Raw genomic sequence first — 22,361 nt, 5'->3', positions numbered from 1 at the left:
ATTCTTCATTTTCGCTAGGAATACTACAAAAATTAGTTGCTGATAGATTACAAAACCTCTGCTAAGGGTTAAAACTCTGCCTAGTCGATTACAATGTATTTTCTTCCACATTTCTCGATAGAAATATGCCCCGAACTGCTTCAAACTACCTCGCAACGAAACGAGTCGCGAAATTACCATTTCAATCCCATTAACCGATACAGTGGGATGAAACGGAAGGTCCCCGCGAAATCCAGGGCGTCGTTTCGGGATCGTATCAACATCATTTCGCGTGCAACCGCCCGTCCCCTCTAAAGAGTTCCATCCGCTCGGCTACTAGGGGGATGATATAATGAACCCTCGGTTGCCTAACGAAAACGAAGGAGAAAGCACAAATAAAGCGAAGGAGGAATATCAAAATAGGCGAATGGAAGATTTTTTTGAAAGGTGAAGGGTGTTTCGGCGAGGAACAAGAGGGCGAGAGATACCGCGACAGAGAGACGTCGCGCAATTACCAGCCGGGAAACAGATTTTCGAGGCTTCGAGGAAAAAACTGGGACATCGCGGCGACGCCGGGAGCAATTTTCCCGAACAGAGCTGAAAGGCGTTCTTTAATTCGCGGTCGAGGAGCCGGGGCGCCATGTTGTTGATACGGATCTCTCTCTTTCTGGCCCGTGGCGCGGACTTGATTTTCGAAATCATATAGGCTAATACAGTGCTGAGCGCTCGTTAACGCCGCCACTCGGACCCGCGACACGTTGTTTGCGCGCCATAGATTATCCACGCGAGCTGGCTCCGCCTAATTACCGATGATCCGCTTTGAATTTCATTTCCGACGCTCTGAAATACCTAGAAACGTTCTGAAACCGTTTCGATTGGTCTCGTTCTATCAGACTATTCCTTCCTGTATTATCTTTATTTTTGTTTCTATTATAACATAACGCTGGAAAACAACAGTCTCTTTTCTTTGTGCATTACTATCGTAAACAAGTGATCGATAATCTTTTTTAACTTGTTTATCTTTTGACAGTTCGTTTCAGGGTTTGCGAATAAGATATATGAACAGCGTTAAGTGTTTATAAATGTGTTTTATTTGAATTAAATTGTAATATAATTATATATAGTTATAAACAGTGTGTTTATAAATATGTATCTACGTTTTCTACAAACTGAACAAGTACTGAATTTAATTTTCTACAAATTGAACAGTGAATTTGATTTCCTACAAATTTACACGACTAAATGTTCTACAGATTTAAAAGGTACAATAAGCTCAAGCTGCTTCTCGGTAATCAAAAGCTACAATACTAATTATAACGCACCATGACATTAACCCCTTGCACTCGGAAGTTTTTCACTAGAAATATTTTAACATTTTCTGACGCGATAAAGACGATACTTTGTGAAACTAACTCGCAGAGATATCACACGTACATTGAGGAACGAAGCTATTTTATTTCGATATTTCTCAGATTGACGCATTGTACGAAGTATAATATTAAATATTAAATTTTATAGATTTACTGTAAAAGGTTAATACCTCAGAATACCCCAGTTTGAGCGCCACTATCGCGGGCAAAGCGTATTTAACACTAGGTTTACATTTATTGCACACTTCATTCTATTATTCCTAAAAGAATTGATGCTCGTTTATTTAGATTGTGGAAACTGAAGATTCGATAGTAGGTAATTGGGGTACACGTCAGTGTGATCGCATCAATGAAGATCGGCGTAAACATTTACAAAATAATATTTCTAAAATCCAATATGCGTCAATTTGACCCAGTATTTTAATTCCGTAAACCAAGTGTTAACCGTCTCGCGAGTAGCCAGCAAGAAGCTAACGAATTTCTTGACACCGCGGGCGCAATCGCGTTTTTCCCTGCGAAAGAAATTGAATTCCGGAGGGGGTAGGTCTGGAGGAAGTGGCATGGTGGTGCGCGACGGTCAAGGGAGAAGTTTCAGGGACGGACAAAAGTACGTTGATAAACGTTTATCGGGGTGCATTAAGAAGTAGAGAAAAAATCCTGATTATCGCGGAACACATTAGGATTTGGGGAGGACAGGCAGTGAGAGCCGGGGGGACGAAAGAAAAGGGAGGAAGAAAGGAAGATAGGCGGCGAAGGGGAAGAAACGAAGAAAGAAAGAGAGAAAGGCGGAACGAAAAACGACCGGGGACGAATAAAGTCTCCTTTCAAATAAATTTCTCTTTTGGAGCTCCCTCGCGAGAGAGCCGGCGCGATCTTCTCTCCTCTGCGGAGAAGATTGAGTCCCATCGCTCGCGCGCGCGCGCACGCGCGCCAGCCCGCGTTTTACGAATAACAAAGGACGTGCTCGTTGAAAATAATTCATAAAAAAAGGTCACTGTGAAGGGGAACGGGAAAGCAGTACGAGACGTTGGTCCGTTGATAATTAACACTAAATGTGGAGGCACTTTACGGTAACCTGTTGGATAATTATGAAATGGTGAACGAATTGACCTCTTGCCCTATAATGACGTATCAGGTGAAGATTTGACACATTTAATCAGTAATATTAGTGGCTTCTTTTGAATTCGAATGAGATATTCTGTAATTATTATATTTTAGTGAACGTGGGTGTAGGATATTCCTAGAAATTTCTCTCTTCGGAGTAAATTATTAATGGCAACGTAGTTGCATAGATTATAACACTAGAACTACCGAGCATTTAATACGATTGATATGTAATCTCTATAAAAATTAACAACAGATTATTTTCAGTTTCTTTGGATATTCATCATAGTACTCAAGTAAAACTATTTATTTCCAAAATCATTTCAAATATTCAATGCTTTTAACATATTAATAACTGCGAAACAAATCGAAACCAGTCATTTTGACTGGTACGTAGTTCTAGTGATAATGACGAAATAAACGACAGGTTAAGCAATGAAGTTTTCTCAACGACTACAGAAACAACAGGACAGACAGAAATTGAAGATTAATCAGAGGATATAAAAATTGATATGAAGATAAATAGACGAAAATCTAGTATTTTGAATGAAACTGTAGAACCGGTCATTTGACCGTTGCGTTTAGTGTTGAAAAGGGATGTTTCCCTATTAACTCGCTCATCCGGGTGCGCAAGGGTTGTTTTCGGCTCGTGTTCTCTTTGTAATCCGCTCTCGAAGGTTTTATAATGAAATACGCGCCGGTTTCTTCGTTCGTCGAATGTTTATGCTCTTCCTTTCCCTTTCTTCCCCCACTGTGCTGTCTTCTTGCTTTTATTCCTCCTCCTCCTCCTCCTCCTCCTTCTCCTCCTTCTTCTCCTCCTTCGTCGTCGTCTTCGTCTTGTTTTGCAAAGCCTCCGCTAAATAACTTTATCGTGCGCGTGTTGAATTAAAACAGGCAACCTCGAGTGTACGCGAGCCTTTAGTATTCACGTAATACACGCAACGCGCGCCGCACGGGACCGGAGGAGGAACGGAGACGCGGCGTACACGAATACACACCCTCGCACGCACACCGACGAACGAACGGACGAGCATACAAACGAACGAACGAACGAACGAACGAGCGCGCACCGTGCATTTCTCTTTATGAGGTCTGCATAGTCGTGAACGTTAACGATTTTCCCGCGCGACGGAGATTCGTGGCAGAAATCACGCGGACTCTCCGCGAGGCCTCGCCGAGCACGGTTTTATAATATAAACTCGCCGCGATTTTATCGCCGATCGTGAAACACCGATTAATCGGTCGTTTTCTTTTTATTTTACTTTGTACCCACCGGACGGAGGGCGTGGGGGAGGGGGTTAGTTTCGTTTCGTTTCCACGAGCTGGTGCATGTCCCTCGGAACGCTGTCCGCGGCGGAGAATATTTAATCAGCAATTAGAATGATCGAAATAATAATTATTCATACGTTTATTGGGGGGCCGGGATTATTATGTACACGCGAGAGATAAAATCTAATGGTCGCCGGTGTTCCGTTCGAATATTAATATCATTATTACGGTGATTACGTGGCTTCTAATTTTTACGGGGCACCGGCGCGATCGTTTCGAGAGCTTCCTATCAAATAGATATTTACACCGGCCGTTAACGGCTCGAATGGAAAATAAAACGGGGAGTTCGTTAAATCGGAAATTCTTTTTATTCTAATAACGCGCGCACCACCGTCCTTTGCCTTTTAAATTCATTGTTTTTTCTTTCTTTCGCGTGTGTGTATTAAAGTAAATGATTCAAGGATAACGAATAACATTTATCGCTTATTAATATCTCAGTGGAGACGCCGTCCATTCTTTCGGCGATCGAAATATTCCTTGAGTCTCCGGGACACAGTCGACGGAACGGCGTTTCATCCTTTCGATATGTTGTCAATGCGTTCCGCGTAACAATTCCCGGCTTCATTATTAAACCGTGTACCGATAACCGGCGGACCTGTTTTTATTGGAGTATCGATTCGCTTAATCAAATATATGCCCCCCTCCCACCCCTCTCTTTCTCTTTGTCTCTCTCTCTCTCTCTCTCTGTCTTTCTACGAGCGATAATAAAACAGCAACAAAGTTTCAACGAGCTTCCGGAAATGAATTTTCCCCGCGGAGGGCGATAGAGCGTGTTCCGTTCGGGGTCGCGGTGCGACGAGGAGGGAAAAATGGCGGACGGCGAAATAATCGCGCGTCACTGTCCGCCTTTAATTACGCTGTTGACTCATTTCCTTCGAAAATCATTCGATCCAGCCAGATAACGTATTACGTTGACAAACACGCCGGCGATTAGTGGCACGTTATACGCCAATGGTGATACAGGCGAGCCTGCAGTCCGTTTAAACCCATTGGCGTAACGCCGGCCCGGCGGCCGCGGAATTTATTTATTTATTTGTTCGCTCGGACTTTATTGCACCTCGACGCGTGCGATCGTTTCGCGAAACGCTGTAATTCCATTTGATTGTCACTCTTTAAAATTGCTAATTACTTTTTTACATTTACCTACATAACTTGTGTCAATTTTTCTGACGCTCGTGTGTTTTTACCTATGAATCTTACGAAACGAAGCAATTAACAGACGTACACTTACGTTCGGCAAATCATGATCGAATAGAAGCGTTTTGCTTCCTCTGCAAAAAAGCAATTAAGTAGAAACAATCTGATATATTCTTGCTAAAGATACCAGGGAATGAACGAATGAACGAAACATCGAATTCGTTGCGACACGAAACAAGAAAACCTGCAGCGTTTCGCCATTCGGTTACAATAATTCGGAATGTGTGCAAAGGTCGAGGTTCAGCCGGTGCCTGTCATTAGACCTAACCCTGATCGCGCAAGATCCCGGCGCGACTGTCGTAAAACCGGCGGCGTGTCGCGATTTATAATTTACACGTTGACAAATCGCTGCCGGAGAGCAACGGCCCACGCGAAATGCCTTCCTTCTTTCGCCGGTCGCGCGGATTATCGTTTTCCATTGCGTAAAACACAGCGCGGCCGAGCCGGTCACGTGTCGGTACCAGCGCGCGCGCGTTCTGCGCCGCCATAATTAATTTCACGATCGCGTCAACAGTTTGTAATTTCACCGGTGCAAGAAAGCAGGTCCGTTCAACGGACTCTCCGGCTGGGAAATGTCTTTCGTTCGCCTAATGAGACTTACTCCGCGAGGAAAGCGCGATCGGAAGCCGATCGAACGTGTCTCGTTCCGAGGTACACGTACAAGGCGCTGCCGCAATTAGTAGACTGTGAACATTTACGGAAATACAGATTTCGTGGACTAATTCAACGAAACTGGAGCGAGACGAGAATTTTTGTCCCACCCATCCCCGCCCCTCTATTTTTCACTTCTTCCGCGTGTTTTTTTCCGGTGCAACATCGGTCGAGGATTTTATCGGGCCACAAATGAAACGGAAACTCGATTGAACTTTTCAATCTGTCGAAAGTAGCCGCGCGCGGCAATTAAATTTTGATGTATACTCGCCGGCGCGATTTGAATTTTCGAGCGCGCGCGCGCGCGCGCGTTACACGCGATTTTAGTTAACGATCGCGGCGACGTTTTCGTTTTTATCCGTTGTTTTTAATAGATCGCCGCGCGCTCCGCCGCTTGACATCAAGTCTGACCGGCGCGGAATGATTTATGGAGCCGGGAATTTACATAAAGATCTACTTAGCCTGTATTTATACGCACTCGTTAAACACGAATACACATATTCGAGTGTAAATTAATGGCGTAGGACGGGCACGGTGCAGTTTATATCCGCGTAACCCGATATAACGGGTTATAAATATATATTATCAATTTAGAATTAAGAATATTGATTATCCGTCATGTTCATTATGTAACGGAAGTTATGAAGGCGAGCTATAGTTCGGGCGTTAATTCACGCGTGCGTGTAAGTCGGTGTACACACATCTATCCACGGATAATACGCGCCCGTGAAATATGAAGCCGGGCGACGGCCGCCATTTTGTTTGAATAATAGACGAGCCACGGCGAAAGAACGCGCTGCGACGCTTTCGAACGTTTCCAGCGGACGGATCGTACCGATAAAATCGAAACACAATATTAACGATCTACATTCTATCACATCTAATTAGACTTCCCTCGTTTATTCGTCCGCTAACGAGCAACAAGCTTTTCCTATTTTTTGTCCCCCCCCCCCCCCTATCGTTCCAGCGTTCGTTACTCGAAACTATTAATCTGCATAAACGGGATTTGCATATCCCGTGTAACTTCTCGGCACGCGGCTTCGCTCGCTTTCGATTCGATTACAATATTAGTTGCCGCAAGAGTTGCCCCTCGACCCAGATAAGAATTCAATTTTATTGGAAAAGGTTCGCGTCCCGAGCCCTCCCGCGATACATTATACTTTCTAAATAATATTCGACGGAGACATTTTTCCCCGGGATGAATGAGAATTCCTCCTTTCTGCCCGATGAAGATAAAAAGAAGAAGAAGATCCACAGACCGGATTTATGCTGGCGCGCATCTCGCGGGGAGCCGCGTAAGAATATTCCCTCTGTTCGGCTCGTTTCGTGTATCTCCGATGAAACATTGCCAAAAACCTCGGCCTAATCCTTTCGTTTGTATCGATTCGGTTTCCTCCCAACATCGCTGCAGATCGTGGATCACGGATTCGCCTGCGGTTCCGAAAAATAAGCCGCGAAAACATAAATTTGGTGCCGGTTCGTCCAACCGATCGGCCCGGGCGCGCGGAAAATGGGGAAGCGCGAAAAATAAATTTCCGCCCGGAAGATTAAGGGAAAATCACGGTAACGGCGAATTGAGGGCCGCGCGAGGCGGCGCTCCTTTTATTTATAGCTTCTCGCTTCGTGTCGCGCGGAATAGGGAATCGTAAAAAATCTTGAATTTCCGTTTAAGCGTTCCTAAGAAAGATCGAGGACAAGTCGAATTCGGGACCGAGTGGAAACTCGATTCAACTCGATCCAACTCGATCCTTCGCTCGCAGTTTCCCGGTGGATCGTAAGTACCTGTTTAAACATTTCCCAACGACGCGACGGGAAATGTAAATCGAAGATCGCCCGAAATCTGGCCCTTTCGTTCACGGGTTTTCCCGTCGGATTCTCCGGTACGGAAAATGGGAAAATCGACGAAAGTCGTCGGCGAGCGTAGCCACCGGTGCAGCCGCCTATGTGCCGTCCTTGGCAGTTCGCCGCGCGGCGGAACTGTTGTCTATGAATGCTTGTGCCCACGCCTCCAGCCGGGGACAATACTTGCCCGGCCGGCACGGAGAGGGTTTCACAATAATAGGAAAAAAGGTGACCCTCGCCATTCAGAGCCAAAGCGGTTATTTCTCACTATAATTTAATAACGGCTTGTATTTTGATAACGTTATTATTTCATGCGACTCCGCGGAGAGGAAACGTGTAAGTACGCGCGCAGCTAATACCCGGCCGGCCGATTTACACGTATCGTTGCGGTTAATTCGATGGAAGTGACTCTGCCTCGGCCAGCGTTCACCGGGCGAAACAATTCGCTGGCTGCGCTCGTTCGAACCTCTCCTCTCGCTCCTATTAAAATATGTTAGATCCATCGATAAGCAATCCCCGCTTGGATTCTATCGAATATTTTATTAACTGTCCCAGCCTCCCGTCAACCCCCACGGTTTATCTATTTTAACACGTGTTGCCCAGGCAAACTCAACCGTTCAAATCACCCGCCATTTTGAATTTAAAGCAGCATATTAGAAACCTGTTTTACCGATAGCTAGTATTGTATGTTTTTCCGTGTATGCTGGAATTCCAACTGTGAACGAGACAAATATGCGTACGTTTGTTTTCGAGCTTTAACCCCTTGCCCTACAACGAGTTAGACTCGTGAAGGTTTTCAACATGATTCGACAAATATTACACGGTTCAGACGAATTCAAAGTAAATATTCCTCTGTAAGCAACTGTTATACTTGAAAGGAAATATAGGCGTGACATGTGCTTAGAATTTTTCTTTTCCAATAAATTGTTAACCAGTTAACCGTGCTTGACGAGTATGCACGTCATCGTAAAGCTTGACACGATACTAATTCTTTCAGCGAATTCTTTATTTTTTCACGTAAACATGTAAACCTTCTTTGTTTCTCTTTGATTCTTCATTAAAATATAGTTTACGTGCATTCGTGCTGCGTTCGACGAGTACACGCTCCATTTTTCGATTTTATTGCGCGCACGAGAGGTTTTTCCAACTAAATTCCACAGTTAACTGGTTAAAATGAAATATAGGCATAACATATGAATTTTTCTCTTTTTCCAATAAATTATTAATGACAAAACAGCCGTATCGACCAAAATTGAGAAATATATGATAGGCCAAGAGGTTAAACAACTGGCCTTCGAAAATGATTGTTTCCTTCGTGGTCTGTTTTGTCGCATTTTATGGGGGCAGGGGGGAGGATAGAATCGACGTCGGTGGATTTTCCGTGTAACTGGTTTCGGTATGGAAATTAGCGGTTGCCGATGCGTGGCTGATAATAATAAGGACAAACGAGGATAAGAAACGTTCGCGGTTTTTAGCGGGCAGATTACCGAGCAAAAATTCATCCATTAATTCGATCGGGTAACACGATTCCAATAGTCCATTACGTGTCGCGATGGCGGTCATTGAATTATCAGCGTGTTCGTTGCACATTTAGAGCCGTTCCGCTCGCTCGCGCGTTTCGAAATGATTCTTGATTAACGTATTATATTGAATTGTTGCCGATGCAGTGGTCAGCCGGTTTTTTTCCTCTTCCTTGTTCCTTTCGTTCCTTCCTTCCTTTTTCTCTCTCTCTCTCTCTCTCTCTCTCTCTCTCTCTCTCTCTCTCTCTCTCTCGCGGCTCTGCCCCCTCCGGACTTTTTTCCCTTTTCGTTCGAACGCTGCTCAGCGCTATCTTTAGTTATGATTACTATCCGGCCGAGATCTTTATGCAAATTTATATTTCTATGGTGCAATATACCAAGCGGGAATTAAAACAGAAACTTGTTTCCTTTATTGAGGAGTTTATTGGGCTCTGGATAGAGTAAAAAGTTAATTAACCGTCCTCCAAGTTTTTACTGTTCGCTATAAATGCGTAACGTCCCGCGGTTTGATTATTATTAACAGTGCAACGTCTTTGTTACGCGTCGCGTTCGGCGCATGTTACACGAGACGAGCCGAGCAAGTCGCCGGCTAATTTCTTACCCCCTTCCCGATTAATTAATAAGAATATCATTTGCGTCCAGCAGCGGCTAGCAGCTCGGTGCAACCTGGTGTCATAAAAATCCGCGCGGTACACGATCGTTAGCGAAAATACGGTAACTGGAAACTCAGAAGAACCTAGCCCGTCGCAACTTCGAAAACCGTCGTATTCCAAAATCTACCGAAACAAATACAAAAATCATAATCGAGCAACGTCAACGAATAAAATGAAATCTCATCGCAAACTCCCATACAGATCGCAATGAAAGCCGTAACGATCAATTAAATCGTGCGTAAACACGAAACGAAACAGAAGCTGGTAACAAAATATTGAATCTGTCCGTAGCATCGGCCGAAAAGCCATCGTGTTTCTTTAAATAATACGGGGTAAACATTTGGGGATGAGGAGGATCGGTAACACGCGCGTTTACATAACGGCCAGTCAGCGAAGGCGAAGTCCCTAGGGTAACACATACACTCGAGGCGTCCTTATGAGAGCAGAGAAAAAAAGAACGAAAGAGAGAGAGAGAGAGAGGGAGGAAGAGAGGGTGAGAGGGGCGAACAAAAGAAAATGAACCGTCGAGTGTCCATAGCAGGGTCCACCGGTCAGCCGTACTGACAAGTCCCGGCGTGGATGTTCAGGGATGAGCCTGAACGCGCGCACTCCGATCCTTTTTTCTCCCGTCCCATCATTTTACCTCTTTCTCCATATTATCACGTTACAGCCGCCAAAGGCCAATCAGAAAAACGTTCGAACGGCTCTCGGCCTTCCCGGACGGTCTCTCTCTCGTCACACGGGTGGTCGCGCGCGCGTTCTTCTTCTTCCTTCTCCTCATCCTCCTCCTTCTCTTCTTTTCTTGTTCTTGTTCTTCTTCTTCTTCGTCTTCTTCTTCCTCTCTTGTGCGCGCTCGTGTTTACTCGAACGTTATAAATTCAAACTTCAGGCCTGCCGTAAATATTTATGAACAGACGACTCGCGGAACGGTAATACAGTGCGCGCTGTAAAACGCGGCCGAACTGTACCCGTTTCTAACATAATTACCGTCGCGGCCGGCGGATGATTTTTTTCCACGGTTGCCCGGGGACAATTGATCGTCCCGATGCAATTGAATCCAATTAACGTTCCACCGGTGAACTTCATCCGGAGAAAAACCGGAGACCGGTCGTGGCTTTAACGCTAGAAATAATGGGCAAGTCGGGGACTGGCCCACTCGCGTTCGTTTCTTCGTTTTCTCGGCGGAGAGATGACGGACGATTCTTTGAGGAGAACCTCGGGAAACTGATTTAGCGGTACGCAAACTGAATTGTAATCCCGGCTGTTGCGCCGGGAATTTCTAGAAGAAAAGTACTGTAGAAAAGCGTGTAAGCTGTAGGGAAGCTGGCTTCTCTCGGCGGATCTAGCGTTGATTCTTTCAATAGCTTCGACTATAGTCGAATTAACGAGTAATTGAACCTCGATTCTCAACTCGAATGGATTATTATACTCCGTTATCGATTGTTATAACTCGAACTAGCCGTGGATATACATGAATGTAGAATTCTCCGTTATTTCTACTAAATGATCGATGTAACAGTAATTATTGTCGCAGTTATAGAAGAAATCAGTTAAAAGGTCAAAGTACATTCTCATTCTTCATCGCGAAGAGACAAACAAAGTCTATCAATTGGAGTCGTTAGTAGAATTCCGGAGTACAATGTCGGTTAATTATCTCACAGTTCCAATGTTCCCGAAGTTACAGAAAAAGCTGACTCTCGGCGAAGTGGCTGGCAAGAAAAGAGTTAATATCCGCGAAATAATGAACAGGGAGCGTCACGTGACCCGACTGCCCTTTTCGCCGGCGCTGGCCTCGTGTCTAGGTCGCGGGGATGAAACCGGAGTCGGGCGAAAACGACGAACGGAATGTAAAATCGTGATTTTAGTCTCGCTCCTCTGACTTCCGTTGCGGTGGACCGTTGGAAATGTCAAGGAAAGAACATCGCCGCGGACCTTGCACGCTCACACGCGCATTGTACACGTTTCGTTGGCTCGCGGTCCAGGGCCGGTTCGCGCACGCATGGAATTACAGTTTTTTCTAATTATTCCTGTATTTTATTAAATATCCGCCGGTGGCGGTGTCCGGTAATCTGAATAATCCCCCGCTGGGATTCGCGCGGGAACGAACGGCTACGTATTCGGTGAAATGGAACGTATTATTATTATTATTATCGTTGAACGGCTGCATTACACGCGACAATTGACCGCGAACGAATACGGATGGCAGCGCGAAAAGGGTCGGCGTTTAAAAAGTTTCTCGAGGGAACCTGAATTCGGAAGCTGCCGTGAAATCTCTTTTTAATCTTCTCGAATGGCATTCAACTTGCACGGATCTCTTCGGAGTATTAACCCTTTGCACTCGAGAGGTGACTCTCTCGCCATTTGATTTGATACAGCGAAACTATGAAGTGAAATATTTAATACTTTAAATTAAACTTGGTATTGTTACGTGAAATATTTAAGAGAAATATCTTTGTTGCCTAATTTATCTCTGAATTATCGTTAGATTAGGTTCAAACGTTGTCTGTATCTCGTCGGAAAATCTTGAATATTTCCAGTAAAAACTTTTCGAGTGCAAAGGGTTAAAGAATAGGGAACAATTAGGAACTTGTTTCCTCTAATGCGAATTCATAGAGATGGTAGAAACGATGTTAACAGTGAAACTAATATTATATTAGAATTTCTAAATCTAGCAAACGATCGTAGAGCTTTTAACGTAATAAAACGAAAAGTACGTTTCAAGTTACAGTGAATAGATGTACTTTTAATTTCTATCTATTATATCTATTAGAAATGTACTTTTAATTTATATTTTCCATACTGCAGTATAGCGTTAGACGTTATTATAAGTCTCGACAGATGCAGCGTTGAAGTTTCCACAGAGGAATTTCGGAAAGTCAATCGAACTATTCCGGCAGCTTTAATGCGAGCCATTCGCGGAGACTTCGAAAACAGTGTACGGACGCGCATGAATAATTCAATACACGAAACGATCATGTATTTTACCATTTTCAAATTCTCGCGATTCGCGCAGGCGAATATTTGTCGGGAAAAGCGGCAGAGGAGCGGGTGGGAAGAGAGGGAAAAGAAAAACAAGATGAAGAGGAAGCGGGGAACATTTTAGAGACGGATACTCTGGTTTATAACTGACAGCTGTGAAGTGCTCGCGCGTTGTTTGCAGATGTAACTGACGTTCCCGTGTCTTTGTTCCTCTCTCTCTCTCCCCCCCTCTCCCCCCCCTGTCTGTCTCTACGTGCACGCGCGAACACGTACGCACGCACAGGTACATCTCCACATATTTTTTTTTGCGTATATCACCGGTAAAACAACTGCGTATCGTTTCGCATCGCGGCAGTAATTTTTTCTTATGTATCCGTGATATTTATTACGGTCCGTTTTTTCTTTTTTTTTTTTTTAGCGTCGAGCCTCTCTCCCCGCGGATTTATTTCGTCATTAAAATTGGGTAAAACGAATACGTACAGCACGCCGCGCAACGAAACGTCACAAAACGGTGGGAGCGGACACGCGGAGAGTCGGGGACGAGCAGGGGAGTGGGGGGAGGGGGTAAAAAAATGGACGAGAAGAAAAATAACGAAACGACCAAGTAGTCGGAAATAACGGTTAGTTTAAATTACAGTGACTGGCGCGCGAGCGCTTCGCGGAGAAAAATGGCCGCCGGTCCCAAGGTCCTTTTAACAGTTTTAAAACCATCGACAGATTTTATTCAGATGTATGCGGAATATTTCATTGTATATTTTATACCGGCCGGAATCGCCTTGTTCCCATCACTGAGTCATAACGTGTTTACCTGTAAAAAGGAGAAAGACAAACAAAAAAAAAAAACATTCAATATTTCCGCGGAATAATACAATCCCGGTGGACAAAGGAGGACGGAGAGTGAATGAGAAGTGTAGGAAGTAGAGAAAGAGAGAGAGAACAAGAGAGAGAGAGAGATAGAGAGAGATAGTGGGAGATGAATGAAAAGAGGAGAATAAGATTTCAACTTCTAAAATACACTCTTGCGTGGGAACAAGGAATAATGGTTTGTACCCGGCGTCCACGGCGATAATAAATAATTTCTCGTGCACTGGCACCGAGGTTTTATTGCGGCCCGCGTGTTTGAAAAATCCTTTAGTGTCTGTAAACATATTCCCCCGCGTGGTATCATTATCGTGCGATATCTTTATTTCATTCTTAACGGCCGCTCGGGCCTCCCTTGCTAATAATTACTTCGTAAAACACGCTTAAACGATCCTATCAACATCGATGTCTTTTCGTAGATTTTTCGACTCGACTCCTCTCTTCCCTTTCGCGTTCGATTCTGTTTCCTGGACGGGGTTCGTCGTAAACGTTACGTGAAACGTATTTTCTTTTAATTTATCGTACAATTCGAAGTGGAATTAGGTAACGCTTTCGAGGACTCCCTTTCGATAGCATCTGTTCTCGTTTCAATTCGGCTTCAACGCCCGTGGAATATGTTTCATTTGTTTCCTCATTTTTCCCCCGTTTATTTAGATTAGACGTATAAATATAGAATAAAGTGCAGCGTCGAGTTTCTTTTCTCGAGTAAAATGTGTGCACGTATATATGTACACGTATCTTACATAATTAATTTGCGCAACGGAAACGGAGCGGAGTTCGTAGGTTTTACAACGGCAGAACGATGATCGTGCAAGAATTTCACTATCTTTTGTATATTTATTAACTTATCTCCGCGGAGCGGCGCGATCGTCTTGAAACCGGGTTCCCGTCGTCTACCAAATACGTAATATAAAACACGCTGGATTATCTCCGCCGCCCAAGGAACGAGATATAATCGCCGGAATAGAAGTTATTTCCATCGGATCGTGAAATACTATTTTATATCCGTCCGCTTCATTTTTATTTCAAATTTTACTCAGCCTTGAACGTTTCCTGTTAGGCCAACTCGCGCGAGTGCTACTTTCACAATCGTTTCTCGCGCGAGCCTGTGTTGCCGCGTCAAAAAAAAAAGAAAATACTTACGTGTGTATATGTATGTATGTATATACTCATTTTTTCAACTTCTCAGCGTTTTCTTTCTCTTTCTCTCGTTCTCTCTTCGACGATTTCCTACAGCATTTACTGGCAATCAGCATTACTTCCGAATTGAAAGAATTATAACATTCACTTGAAATACAAGTATTTCACAACACGGTTAACTAGATAACCATTCAACTGAATAATTGAGCTGTTCATTTCGAAAGTGGTTTAACTCCATTTGTCAAAGGAATCGAGTTAACCGTTATAATAATTACAATTCCACGCAATCTTTTTATTCTTTAACCCTTTGCGGACGAAGATTCCTTGAAACGTCCAAAACCTTCGGCAGATGAAGTTAAATTATACATCGATTGCTTAATTAATAGGGAACAAGGATACTTCGTGCTGATCTCTTGCTATCTGACTGATTAAATCATTTGTTTGCGACTTAGTCTTCCAAACACGAATGTCGACATTCGTCCGCGAAGGGTTAATAGTTTCCCAATCTTTAAGTATACTTTCAAAATAAACGCGTTCAATTAATCACACTCATCTTATTACAATAGCAATTCGTCGATAATCATTTATTCACCTTTGTAGTGAAAAACTGGGCGACAAAGGACGCTCAAGATTCTCCCAACAGTCATTGAGAAACGAGAGAAAAAGTATATTCCTCGCTCGAGCGAGCGTCGGAAAGAGACGCAAACGGTTGGACAGAGAAATTGCCGGAAATTCGGACCGCACGTTTTGCGACGAGCTGTATTAATCTCGCGTTATCTTCGAACTCGACGGGCGCGCGCGGCTCCTTGCAATCTCTGGCGTGCATTTGAACCGCCCCGAGTCTTTTTATATCCATTACTATTATTCAGCCGGTGTATACAGGTGTCGCAGTCTTCCTTATCCGCTCGGTCGCGCACCAACACGCGCGTAATTACACGCGACAATGACAAAACGAAGCATTGGAGAAACGTGCGCGCGGAACAGCGAAAGAGCGAGCGAGTGAGCAGGCGAGTGAGCAGTGTGTATATCCCCCGCACGCTTTTATCCTCGCGGGCCCTGAAACGAAGAAACAGACAGGCGATACGAATACGCCGGGGGAAAGCTGCAACAAGTTTTGAGCAGCGGAACGATTTATAAATACAACCGAATGTAAATTCCTGCTCGACGAGTCGCGGGACCCGAGGCCTCGGGAAAATTAACGCTCCGCGGAGGACGCGGTATTTTGGAGAACTTCACGGGACCACGTTCGATCGAAAGCATTTTAGCTTCGAGCGTTTCGTTTCGTTGTTTAATTAGTTTCTTATTCGTTTCCGTGGGTATTTTTTTTTTCTTTTCAATTTTAACGTAGATATTAACGGGTGATTACCGATAATAACGGGTAGGTGTTACAAATGATGGATGGAATAACGAGAGATTAATTATTCATAAATTATATTTAACGGGTGTAATAAATAATGTATAGAATAACAAGGGATTTATAATTAATAGAGATTAATTGGGGGGAACGGTAACAGGTAATTTATGATGAGTTTGATAGATCGTGCCGGCGCAGTTGATGAAATGTAAAAGAAATGGTAATTCGCGCAGTACGAGATAATGATGTAATTTGTTGTTACATTGTTCGGTAGTGTGTCGCGGGTCGTGTTAATATTATTCCCGTCGGTTTGTTGTTCCCCCCCTGTTAATTCGCCGCCGAGTTTAAACGTGTTTTTCGGCTGTCCCGTTGACAACGGAGCCGTCCGCGGTTGTCAAAGCTTTGACATTCCCGGGGTTTTTCGCCGGGATTTTCATTCTGAAGACACCAGTTGTGTAAATTTCGTGTAAATCTGCGCCGCACTCCGTTCCGAGCTGAGCAGAAAAACGGCCCGGCACTGGGGGTTAATTGGATGAACCTGAACGAAAAGTTCCCGCGAGGAGATCCTGTTTATCGCGTTATATTACATTTTATTCGAAATTCCCGCGAAATATTACAAAATTAATGAGAATTTCGAAAGGATTCAGCGGCGTGGAAAATTACGAAGCTAACGCGCCCACGCCGAAACACTCGATTGTGTATTTTATATTTCGTGTCGAATATCGGCGATCAAGCGGACTGGCAAATTAATGAAAATTTTCAAGGACTCGTCGGCGCGGAAAATTCGGGGAGCAAACGTTCTCCCGATCGCATTATTGCACCGAAAAGGTTCGAACGAAACCGAACTTCGCGGAGCCGAATCGCGACGACGAAAAAACAAATCGGATCCCGTTACAAACGGTGGCCCTACCGAGACGATTAAACTGTTATTATTTAATTCGTCGACCGAACACACGACTTCCCACTTGCAGATTAAATATAGAATCCCACTCGGCCGATCTAAACTGAAATCTCGATCTCTAACCGCTGGAAGCCAGCAGAATTTAAATGAACGCTTATTTTCGTTGCTAATGTATTCTAAAAAAAAAAGAAAAAGAAAGAACGCGAATTCTTCGACAACACCGTACCAAATCATTCCTCCCGTCATCCTTCGTTGTCGAGCTCTGTCTTACGGCTCGCGTGATCACCGAAACCGGACAGTAAAGAAACGAACGAAAGTCACGAGCGTAATTCATTAATCGCGCGTGGATTAATGAAAAATTGATGGACGCCGGGTACACGGCGGAGCGTAATGTATCACGATTTCGTAGTGGAACGGTTAATTCACAAAGAAACAGCTCAGTAGCTCCTTATTATCCGCAGGGAAATAATTAATTAGCGATGCGCTCTCGTGACGGCTGTACAGCTGGTGCAATCATTCTTCGGCTGACTCAGCTGCTGCGTGGCTGAAAGCGTTGCGAAGAAAAACATCGAGTCGTATTAAAGATAGAGAATGGAGAACGACGAAAGAGAGAGAGAGAGAGAGAAAGAGAGGATAGAGAGAAAAAAAAGACGTACGGACGGTTATTGTTTGGCATCAATCCGACAGAAATTCTCTCTTAATTTTGCCGTGCACTCCGCCCCCGCGCGCCCTCACGGTTTCCAATCGGCCGTTGCTGCGAAATACCTTCCGCCCGGTATCGTTTCACCGCCGTCTGAAAAATTATTCACTGGAAAACTCGTTAACGCTCGTCCCCGCTAAACTATTCCCCGGCCGGAGAAAGTATTTCCAGTTTTTATTTCGGCCAGAAACGCGCCCGCGAATATTCATAACAGCCCGGTAAATTTTATTAAATTTTATTAATGCCGACCGGACCGCCGCGCGCGCAAACGAATTTATCAATTTTAATCTTTCGTCGTTGCTCGATTATCGGGGAGAAAGGAATTAGCTTTTTTCCCCCCTCGCGACAGAATTTATAGGGGAACGTTTGATTTGATAAGGCTTTTCTTTTTGGGAATCGAGGAACGAGGAAGTAATTGGGAAGTAGTTTTAACCCTTTGCACTCGGAAGTTTCTCAGTAGAAATATTTGGATATTTTCAATTTGAAAGTAATTTAACGGTAATTCACAGATAAATTAACACATCGAGCGTCGGCCCCGCGATAATGCGGGATTTTTAGTCTATCGTTTACACAAATCCAAAGTAAAATTTATAAAATTGAATTCCTTATTCTCTTCCGTAAGTTGGAAATTTTGGTTTAATCGATGCTTAAAAATCTATCGATATAATCACCGACGCTCGCGTTTTTAGTAGCTGAAGTTTAGCCGGCGTTCAATGTGCTAAGCAACAAAGCTATTTTATTCAAATATTTCACGTTGCGATACAAAGTTTAATTTAAAATACTGAATATTCAACTTAGTTTTACTGTACCAAATCGAGTGGTGACTGAGAGTCACCTTTGGAGTGCGAAGGGTTAATGACAACGTTAGGAAGTATTTATTATTGACGCCGGAATTGTTGTAACGCTCGGAATGATTAATTTTTGTCGTTGCCTGTGCGCAGCGTTCTATGATGTTTACCGTATCGCATTATAAAACGCTCGGGTTCGCGAAATGTTTTTTATCAACCGTGGACGTTGCACAATATCATGCAGCCGGGTCGAAAGAACGACAAAAACATTATATTTTCTTGGAAGTTATTTACCATTAAATTTCATACGTAACTTTTCCCTTCCCGAGTCCGCCCGTTTCAGCTCCCGCGAGAACGGTGCTTATTAAGTCGCGGCGATAAAGGGTTTTCACTGGAAATGTGCCTCGAGGTAATTAATAAAACTAAAGAAACTTTATTCGATATTACTGGAACGAGTCACAAAGTTCGGATATTTTGGACGTGTAATCATAGAGATATTGATATTCACTGTATTCGAAAATTTACGTTTCTCGACGATAAATTCTTAACACTGGAACTACCGAGCATTTAATACGCAATAATATGCAATTCCTATAAAAATTGTAACAATTATTTTCAATTTCTTCAGGCACTCGTTGTAGTACTCAAATAAAACTATTTTCAAAATCATTTCGAATATTCGATGCTTCGAAGATATCAATGATTGCTGAACAAAAAAATCGAAACCATTCTGACTGGTACGGTAGTTCTAGTGTTAACCCCTTGCCCTACAACAACGAGTGAGACTCGTGGTGAAGATTTTCAACATGATTCAACAAATATATGTATTAATCAATACATTCGAAGTCAAAGTAAATATTATCCCTCTGTAATCGACTATTATATTTAAAAGGAAATATAGGCATAACATATGCTTAGAATTTTTCTCTTTTTCCAATAAATTATTAATGACAAAGTAGCCGTATCGATCAGAGTTGAGAGAGAAAGGCCAAGGGGTTAATATTACAACTTCGAATTTTCGTGTATTATTATGCTGGATGAGAATCATCAGGATCTTCGATACGAAAGTTCCGAAGGGCGTTTGAGAAACACTGCGCTAGTTGCTCTAGCTCTAGCGGAGAACTAGTCCCGGTGTCCGCTTGAAATTCAGAGCGGTCGGATTCGGAATAATCTCGCTCGCTCGTCGCGATATGACGCATACGGTTATAATTAATTGCGGCTTGTGTGACGCTCCGCGACCGCGATAAAATATACAGCGGAATCTCGATTATCCAAACCAATAATGCATCATCTTTCATTTATTTTTCCGAATAAACATTCTTCATTTTACCATCGTATAATTAGCATACAATTACGTATGTACATATTTGTTCCTGTTTTATTTACATATGCATAAATATGCATCGCGAATGCATATTGTTACCTGAAATTGCTGTAAACAAAACCTACGATAACTTCGCATAATCCATAAGCAATTTACAATATCAACAATTATATATTATCCTCTCTCCCCCCCAGACTATATAATTCATTTATATCTTCTATTTTATTCATCCCGTTACATACTGAATACTTAACAACTCTAATACGAAACATTCATTAATTCCTATATTTATTTATTTATTTAGTATACGAGCTTTAAGCCTTTGGTACACAAAACAACAATAAACAAAGAGACAGATATATTATACAAAAAAGTCGTAGGAGGTCGGCAATCGCATAGTATTGCTTTATTATTATTATTTCTAAAAGAAATTACTTATCTAAGAGAACTTATTATTTTTAAAAGTAATAAAGGACGAAGAAAAATTGAGAGAACAGTAAAATCCATTGACACTGATAAAAATTCTATTCAGAGAATTGAACTGACCGTAAACCGTTATGAGCTTCAGCACGCAATATTAGATGTCTCAGAGATGACCGAGATGTATTTAAATAAAATTTGTATAAGCTCTCAGGACAGCAAGAGAGATATAATATCTTAAAAGCAAAAATAAGATCGAATAATATTCCACGACTTCCAAGAGATGAAAGGTTAAGAGAAGATAATTATATAATATCATATTATATTCGTTCAAACAATATATCATTCGTTCTCTACACACTGCTACATTAATTAATTCACCAGTTACAAAGATTCCCTCGCGAGTCGTCCGATTCGTCTTGCTTCCAATTAGTTCGAACAATCGAGGACGTTCCGTGCGTCGCGGTGCAAACACGACACGTTTGAATAATCGGGAACACGTAAGGAAAAGAGTAGCCGGCGTTGCTACGCGCGGGGCAGCGAGGAGAGCGCACCGAAAAAAAAGCGCAGAAGCAGAAACGGAAGCGGCGCTCGTGTAGGTACTGTTCTTTTATCGTTGCGTTCCTCCGCGCGTAGTCCCCGGCCCCCCCCGCTCCGCGCCCCTTTCGCTCGGCCCCCGCGAATCACACCGATATTTCGCCTCCTGAAGTGCACGGACATAATATGCATAAAACATGATACGGTCACGCATACATCACACCGGGATTCCTCGAACGTTGCCAATGAGAGAGAAAGAGAGAGGGAGGAAGACAGAGAGAGAGAGAGAGGGCCCGTCAACTTTTCGACGGTACTGTACACGGCGACCTGAAGCCGCGTTCCCACTGGTGCTCGACGGACGTTATTCCAGTCTCGCAGCGATAATAATAATAATTTATTCAACGACCGGGATAATATTCTCTTTTAATGTGGAACTGTAAGAAAATAATAATAACCATTTATTCAACGAATTCGGAGGAACTTCTGCCCCCACTCCGCTGAACGCGAACGCAGGAAAGTGAGGCGGTAATTTATTTAATATATTAATCGTGGAGGAATATTCTGTTCGCTGCTCGCGGTAGTAAGAATCATCAATATTAATTACATTAATATTATTCAGTGATACGAACATTAGCCCGGTGAATTCGGGTAAACTTGCAACACCGTATTTGGCTTCCAATGGACAGTGTTTGTTTGACGATGGAGAACGAATTACAAAAATTCCACCGATAATTCAACGTGAAAAACATCGATAACTCCCGACACGGAATCACCGAAACAATCAACACCAGATCGAACATCATCCTCTTAAGCTCGAATAAAAATCAATCCGGAAGCTTCCCCTGACCTCGAGCGACTCGCTCGCGATCATGCACTGCGCGTCCTCAAAGCGGAAAAGATTAACAAGCAAGGAGTAACCGGTAAACGCATTGAATTCCGCCGGCCAGCGGAACGGGGCGGGCAAGGGGGTGGAGCGTAAAAATCCGCGGACACGCGTTAACAAAGCCGATCATAGGGCGCGGCGGTGGGGGCCGTCCGCAAGGTTGTGCCAGCGGGGGCGGGACGGGGAAAGCGCGGGAACGAAACGGTGCCTCCGCGGATCGAAGAATTTCATTATCTCCGCGGGGTTATCCCGGGTCATCGAATAGCCTATCGTCGTTCATTCAAAGATCCATTTAATTACCAGAATTCCATTCAGCTTATGCCGTGTGTCACTTCGTTCACCGATCCGCCGTCGCGTTGTTACGGCCCCGCTTATGCGAGTACACGCCGCCCCTTCCAACCCTCTCGCGGCAACCCTCTCGTTTTCTTGTTGCGTGTCGCCGCCGCGCGTAAACATGGGCGGAGAGGACAGACAGATGCACCGTTCCGTTGTACGGTGGAAACCCGGCAGGGAGGCGGGGGCCGGGGAGGAGGGCGGGCGGAAGAGGTGGGGTAGAGAAATGCCGTGGGATCGGAATTTCTCGAGAACATTATTATCATTTGAAATTACGCGAGCGATTCGATTCGCCGGTAATGTAGTCACATAATTCCCTTCGGTGTACAGCTGCGCGCGCTCGTGTGCGCGCGCGCGGATCGTCCCGTGACGCACACTCCGGACAGAAGCAATAAATAAAGACGTAGGAATTTATTAAAACGAAACGGGCTGCGTGTCGTCGCCGACCGGCGGAGTATCTCTGCTGCCTCTTATCGGGTGCGCGTGTGTCCGGGAT

General features: G+C 43.8%; 1 protein-coding gene across 4 annotated transcripts in view; it reads left to right on the top strand.

Moving 5' to 3' along the window:
• LOC116432657 (uncharacterized) overlaps positions 1-22,361 on the top strand; it is a 318,841-nt gene that overhangs the window by 144,424 nt on the left and 152,056 nt on the right. The gene's annotated exons all lie outside the window — the stretch shown is intronic.

Source organism: Nomia melanderi, chromosome 1 (genome assembly GCF_051020985.1).
Source record: "Nomia melanderi isolate GNS246 chromosome 1, iyNomMela1, whole genome shotgun sequence".
NCBI lineage: Eukaryota > Metazoa > Arthropoda > Insecta > Hymenoptera > Halictidae > Nomia > Nomia melanderi.
This window is presented reverse-complemented; position numbering and strand designations above follow the sequence as displayed.